This window comes from Notothenia coriiceps, unplaced genomic scaffold (genome assembly GCF_000735185.1).
Source record: "Notothenia coriiceps isolate Sejong01 unplaced genomic scaffold, NC01 NC01_scaffold00002824, whole genome shotgun sequence".
Taxonomy (NCBI): Eukaryota; Metazoa; Chordata; class Actinopteri; order Perciformes; family Nototheniidae; genus Notothenia; species Notothenia coriiceps.
Genome location: NW_011335525.1, coordinates 35,755 through 43,454, shown reverse-complemented (window position 1 = coordinate 43,454; position 7,700 = coordinate 35,755). Strand labels below are relative to the sequence as shown.

At 43.0% G+C, this 7,700-nt stretch overlaps 1 protein-coding gene across 1 annotated transcript in view; it reads right to left on the bottom strand.

The window, feature by feature from the left end:
- LOC104940897 (beta-1,3-N-acetylglucosaminyltransferase lunatic fringe-like) overlaps nucleotides 1-7,700 on the bottom strand; it is an 18,678-nt gene that overhangs the window by 6,619 nt on the left and 4,359 nt on the right. The gene's annotated exons all lie outside the window — the stretch shown is intronic.

Sequence of the window (7,700 nt, the reverse complement as noted above, 5' to 3'; positions counted from 1 at the left end):
GATGGGATGTGATGTGATGGGATGTGATGGGATGGGATGGGATGGGATGTGATGGGATGTGATGTGATGGGATGGGATGTGATGTGATGTGATGTGATGGGATGTGATGTGATGTGATGTGATGGGATGTGATGTGATGGGATGTGATGTGATGTGATGTGATGGGATGTGATGGGATGGGATGTGATGTGATGGGATGTGATGTGATGGGATGTGATGTGATGGGATGTGATGGGATGGGATGTGATGGGATGTGATGTGATGTGATGTGATGGGATGGGATGTGATGTGATGGGATGTGATGTGATGGGATGTGATGTGATGTGATGTGATGGGATGTGATGTGATGGGATGGGATGTGATGGGATGGGATGGGATGTGATGTGATGGGATGTGATGTGATGGGATGGGATGTGATGGGATGGGATGTGATGGGATGTGATGTGATGTGATGTGATGTGATGGGATGTGATGTGATGGGATGGGATGTGATGTGATGTGATGGGATGTGATGTGATGGGATGTGATGGGATGGGATGTGATGTGATGTGATGTGATGGGATGTGTGTACCAGGAGGAAGTATCCGAGCAGCAGGATGGGCATCAGGATGGCGATCAGCAGGTAATCGATCAGAGAGAACGTCCTCTTGGAGACGTAATGAAGACACGTCCTCTGTTTCTGAGACACACACACACACCTTACATCAACGATAAAACTGATATACAACTTTATATATGTTTGTATCAATATTAACTAAAACATCCCATAATAACCTCATCAGTGTTACTCCTTTAAATATAGACTTATCTTTATACACAGTTTAAATGATGACATCATCAGCCGGACTCACCTGATTGGTCAGCTGGGCGTCCGCCCTGTTGTCGAGCAGATACTCCACGACTTTCAGTTTGCCGCGGCGACAGGCTGCGATGAGGGGCGTGTCTCCGCTGATTGGCTCCTGGACGTTGAGCTGGGCGGAGTCATCTCTGAGAGCCGAGTAGAGGCGCTGCAGGTCTCCAGAGGACGCCCATCGGCACGCAGGCTTTAACACATTATTATATAAACACATTATTATATATATATTATATAAACACATTATTATATATATATACATTATATATATATTATATAAACACATTATTATATACGTATATATATTGTTATATAAATACATTATTATATATATATATTATATTACTATGAGGAGCCAACCCTTTAATTACATTCATCACAGGAGAACATGGCTTCACTCCTTTGTTTGCTTCACAGTGACCTCACTAAGGAACACTCATGCTCCTATTGGCTAGCACTCCAACACATTGAACGTGAGGGGCGGGACATCTCTGAGCGGTTGACCAATCAGAGCAGAGCAGGCCAGTTAACCACCTGAAGGCATTGTGTGTTGTTGGCGCCACACTATCTACACACACTTTGCATGGAGAGACACACACACACACACACACACACACACACACACACACACACACACACACACACACACACACACACACACACACACACACACACACACACACACACACACACACACACACACACCAGTAAACCAGTTTGACCCGTTCTGCTCTCTGAAGCACTAGTCGCAAGATTCTGCAGAAACCAGCAGTTATTTTAATCTGAAGCAGATGTCTCCAGATGTCTCCAGATGTCTCCAGATGTCTCCAGATGTCTCCAGATGTCTCTGCAGACTCCTCACATTGTGTGTGTGATCAGGTCCAATTGCTGTCTGTCTGATGGTTATAAAACTGATCCAGGATCTGAAAGGATCTGCTGATGCAACCTCTCCTCCTCTGATGTATTTAATAAGCATAATATATGATATTGATCTGCACGAGATGAAAAGTCAAGATGTAAATAGCTCTGAATGTTGGCTACTCCGGCCAACAGAGGATCACATTCAGCTTTTGATATCAAATATTTAAAACTATTTATTAAAATATTTTTGTTTTAGACATATATGTTTTTTATTAATATGTTATTATATATTTATCAATATTTCAGTAGTAATGATTTAATACAATTAATTTGATACTTTATAAATCAATGAAAAAAAAGTATCTTTAATTTGTATTTATTTTCTACTTCTGTCTCTTTAGTATTTATTAACTGACGGTTTGTCCCCGTGTGTGTGCGTGTGTGTGTGTGTGCGTGTGTGTGTGTGTGTGTGTCAGCTGTGGACTGATGTCGTCACCAGGTAAACTGTCTCACCTGTCGCCTGAACTGACCGGAAGTTACCTCCGATAAAAAGCGGTAAATAAAGTAATAGAATTGTAATCAAGAGAGTTTCCTCACCTGAGAGTAAACCAGCCCCATGATGTCCGGAACTCAGAGAGCTCACCTGCCGTGACGGAGAACTCACACACTTCCGGTCCAGCGTTTTCAAAATAAAAGTTCACAGGAAGTGAGAGCTCTCTTCCTGTTGTTCACTAAATATATATTTCACTACATATTGCATTGATTTTATAACTAATAAAAAGATATAACAATGTTTACAGTAAATATTATATAATACCAGTGAATGTAATGATCTTATATACTACATGTTTACATTAAATTAGAATCTATATCTTTTGCATTTAATTTAGATCTTATGAATAAACTTTATCACTAAATATGATCTGTCTCTGTTCGCAGTTTCACACCTAACACAGAGGGGCTTTCTCAATGTCGAGGAAGGATGCTCCAGAGCCACTATTTCAAGGATGCTAGTCATCGAGCCCTGCGGAAGGACTGTTCCAATGTCCAGGATCCTTGGAGTTCTAGGACTGAGTCCTTCGTAGCAGGGCATTTCGAGGATGCACACGTGTATTCTCGGCAGTCTTAAAATCCCCACAATGCTTTGCGCACGGACCAAATTCCAAATCTGTGGCTGAATCCAGTACACATTAAAACGTAAGTATGTTCCTTTGGGGGGTGGTGGCGAAGTCCATAGGGACTTGGCTTGGCAACTGGAAAGTCACCAGTTCAAGTCCCGGAGGGACCAAGTGCTACCGAGGTGTCCCTGAGCAAGGCACCGTTCCCTAAACTGCTCCCCAGCTATGGGCAAATAGCAGGGGCAGATGGGGCTCATAGCCATGGAAGGCAACCCATCCAGGAGAAGGACACTCTGAACTAAAACCAGGACTGAGAGGAGTTGCGCCCCCCAGTCCTTAATCAGCTTAGTATGCGTGAGGAACAAAGTCATCCCAAATCCTAAACCTGGATGGATGGAGAACCGGGATGACTGGAAGCGACGATGGAGGGCACGTCTGAGGACGACCTAGAGATGTTCAGAGGCGTAGTAAATGAGCACATGACTTGTGTTTACAGTCCGTTTGAGTTTTGCCGTGTGAACGCAAACCTTCGGAAACTCGTCTGGAGCGCGAGTGACTCTCAGGTCTGAAGGAGAGCTCAGAGCAGGTCTCCAACACGTCGATCGCAAGCTACTTCTACTTATTTTATTTTTTAGCTCTCATCCTAAAGACAGTTGGAGAGCGCTGCCTCAGAGCGCTTTGACTCTATGATGGAAATGAACCTTGCTTTGACTTTGCCTCTCTTGGTTTATGCTGCGGTTTGCAGACATCAAGTAGGATATGAATACACATGTTATTATTGATTGGTGATTTTATGATCCTCTTATGGCTGCTTATCCTCCAGATGATGATCATCTTCCATCTTCACCAATCAGCTGTGAGTCTTCTTCAAACTAATCACGCTCAATGTAAGGCCTCTCTTATGACGCACGCCTGCACACTTGCTAGCCTGCTCCACTCTTCATTCTCTGAGGCTAGGAAGGATTCTTGCCTAGCCTCTGAAGAACCTGACTCGGAAGGACATGTCCTACCAAGGAAGTGTCCTCGACTCTGTGAAACACCCAGAGAGCATTTATTACATCTGTATTTAGGGGTTATAGTAAAGGAGGTGTTTCTCAGAGTGTCCAGCAGAGGGAGACATTACATTTATACATTTATACAATTATAGATAATCACGATCATTCATCTTCGACTGTTTGTATGTTTGTATATCTTTACTGTTTTTTATTACATATCTTGATTGTATTACATTTTTATAAAAAATGAACAAAGTGTAATTATTGTTGTCTTTTATTATTAATCATATATTTATTTATTTTTACTTTCAATTAATGAGCAATGTGTTATTTTCAAACTGCTGCCAACATTTCTCAAATCGGGATCAATAACTTTTATCTGATCTAAAAACGACAGAATTGGCTCTTTTTATTTCAGTCTCAGAGTGAGACCTCGCTCCTCTTTCTATCTTTGGCAGCAGTGGAGCGCATGCGCAGTGCGACGACCACGCTTGTAAACCAACCAGAAGCTGAGAGTGAGTCATCTTCAGAGAGGAGACGATCTACACACACACACACACACACACACACACACACACACACACACACGCGCGCGCACGCGCACACACACACACACACACACACACGGTTAGCTTCCTGCTACAGCGTGGATCGTGCTGTCCCGGGTCAGACCCCCCCCCAGCTGCAGGTGAGACTCTCACGAGCAGGTAAATAAATCAGCTGTTTTTAACAATAATATCCGGGTCTTTTTCTGTCTGTTATCCCGGTGTTCACCTCTTTATCTATCGCTGAAGCGTTTTGATTCAGCCTGTTTTCCTCTGAGACTGTGACACTGTCCGTGTGGTCTCTGCTCATCTCTGTCCCTCTCTGTCCCTCCTCTCTGTCCCGCTCCGCTCCTCTCCTCTCTGCTCCTCTCTCCGCTCCTCTCCTCTAATCATGTGTATACAGTCTGTTGGCTCCAGATGTAAAATAAGACACCGTAACAAAGCCCTTAAATCTTCCTGAATCTTAAGGTCTTTATTAAAGCAGTCCTCGAGCTTTATTTTGAGCAAGCAGCTTCTCCCTTAATGTGGTCCTGACTCCTGAGATATATATTGAATAAGCTTACTGTTTTAATCAGAGCAGCACCTACCTGTGTGCGTGTGCGTGTGCGCGTGTGTGTGTGTGTGTGTGTGAGGTGGTGCAGAGGAATGTGGAGGAGCAGGAGGAACGGCCACACCTGACACACCTGTCTCACCTGTATCTCTGTATACCTGTCTCTCTGTTATAGCAGCGCCCCCTGCTGGCAGCTCGCTGCAGTGCAGCTGCTAACATCTCAGCTCTTTAAGAATCTTTGGTTGAACACAGTGGCGTAACTATCGCAGCCGGTGCCATCTTGGCTCTAATGTTTGTATTCACTCCATGAAAGGTGTGTCAGAAGAGCTGCCATTGGGATGAATGAATCACTACTCAGCGTCTCACCGTAATCCCATCTGCTTGTCCTGTTTTCCTCCCCTCTGCATAGCATCCCAGTCCCAGGGTGTTCAGAGAGGCTACGGGACATTTGGGTTACACCTTTGGCCGGCTCTGGGCCCCGGTGCAACGCATATTTAAAAAAAGATTATTTAAAAAAAGAAAATATTATATATACCTTTTTTTTGGGGGGGGGGGCAATGGCATTGACCGGTTCACGCAGTCTTCAAAGAAACCAATCAACCTAAATTAATTTGTAGTTTGTCTGTCCAATGACATTGCTCTCTTTCATGTCATGTGATACCTTGCCTGACGAGCGAACCGTTGAATCAACCTGTACTGTAGCTAACAGCAGCAAGTTTGGCAGCGTTATAAAAAATGTAATAACTTGCATTTATAATGTACAGCAAACCAAAGCACAAGCGGCGCTGAAAAGAGAAAGGGAAACAGAGAACAAGGAGATGTAGCGGCTAAACTGACAAAATTAGACCGTTCTTTTTGTCATACATCGTCCTCGAAATCTCGATTAATTCTGTAAAGTGATTGTGTGATTAGTTGGCTGTGCAGTTGTCAGGCTGTGGTGGTCTGAGGCCAGGCCAGGCTGTGGTGGTCTGAGGCCAGGGCAGGCTGTGGTTGATAGCCTACATGTGGCACTTCTGAGTGGTTGTGTGTGTCCGTGCGTGTGAGCGCATCAGCATGCGCTTATGTTTNCAATATTTGCACCGGGGCCAATCACAACCTTGCTACGCCACTGGTGGAGGATGAGGGGCTGCGTTAGATCGTTCGGATCGCATCCAACGTGTCGACTGCACATCACAGCGCATTATTTTGACCCACAGTGGTTCGTCTCATGCTTTGACTGAAGATGAAGACAGAGGAGCGGCATTTCGCCGACAACTGCAAACAGGCTTATCTGTTTGAGCAACTGGCTCGGTGCAAAGAAGTAGTCAGGGTTGGGAGAGAGTGAAGAGAGAGAGAGAGGTTCCAGGTTGTTGTATTGAAAATATTCAGGAGAATATTTGTCATTGATCCAATGATAATAAACAAAAATTTGCATAAAGCATATTTTGTCCACTTATATGTTGATAAGAACATTTAGAACAGATAAAAAAATGTGCGATTAATTTGCGGTTAATCGCGACAGCACTAGTTTTGATATATCTGAGACTATTGCCTAAAAATAGCATGATAGGTGCACTTTAAGTTAAGACTTTAAGTTAAGACTTTGCTAAATTGGGCAATTAAAGCTAAACGTTCTTAGAACAATGGCTGTAAGCGTCCTTGAAGTCTCTAAAACGTTCACTTTTGTAATTGATGCCAAGTGGACCTCGACATGCACGCCAACAGATCAATACTTAATGAGATGCCGCAGTGCAGCCTGCACAGCTTCAGCGGGAAAGATGCCAAGAGTCCACTAACCTTTCTGCAGTATATCTTTCAGACATTAATCAACTACGAAGGACTTTATGCCAAATAAAAAACATTATGACTTTGTTTGTGTTGACTCGTCTAATTACTCTCTGTCGTCTAAAAGGTCTGCAATTTATTAATATTTTCATGCAAACACACTCAACTTAAAAATGAGCACTTTAGCCTCACCTCATGTCAAATGCAGTCACACCAAATCACTCTATTTCCCAAGTGTCTCTTACGAAAAGGCAAGAAAAATGATGTTTGATTTAGGCTCTATGTACCTGCAAAAATGAACTATGGACTGTGCTTCTCTTTAAAGTTTTAAAATCTATTATTGCTTGGTTTTTCTCTTCATGAGCGCTCCGTGATCTTCTCTCTTTCTTGTGTTTCTGTCATGATTTGAGAACTTCTTTTATGGGTTGTCACATGTCCTTGAGTGTCCTGTTAGACTCTTCCAAAGAAAATGCAATAATATTTTTATTATACAACTCCTGACGGCAAATCTTACACCTATTAGGTAAATATTTTGCATTTGTTGTCTTTTCTTAATTCTCTGTCAAAGCGTCTTTGAGTTCATGTATTATTATTATTATTGTTATTATTATTGCTTTACATTGAGTAGTAATCGTGTCAAACACAAACGTCTACAGTCAACCTTAATCTGTCTTAAAGGGATTGATAATATCAATAAATCTGCAACAGGAGAGGAACGAAAACAATAAAAAGAATCTCTATACTTTCTATCATTCTTGAAGAACGTAGGAAAATCCCCAGAGGGACTCCCATCTGCAACCCCCCTGCCATGCAGCACAAATTAAATACTAAATCTTTGTACCGCTGCCTGTGGTAGAGAGAGAAAAACATCTCTGCGTGTCCAGCCAGCTGTGAGTTTTCGTCAGTCAGTTTTCCACTCTTAAGCCTCAAGAGAGCTTGTGAGTGTGTGCAGCAGCAGTGTGTGTTGGGAGGAGGAGGGTAGGGGTCACAGTGGAGAGAAAATGTGGATTTTAA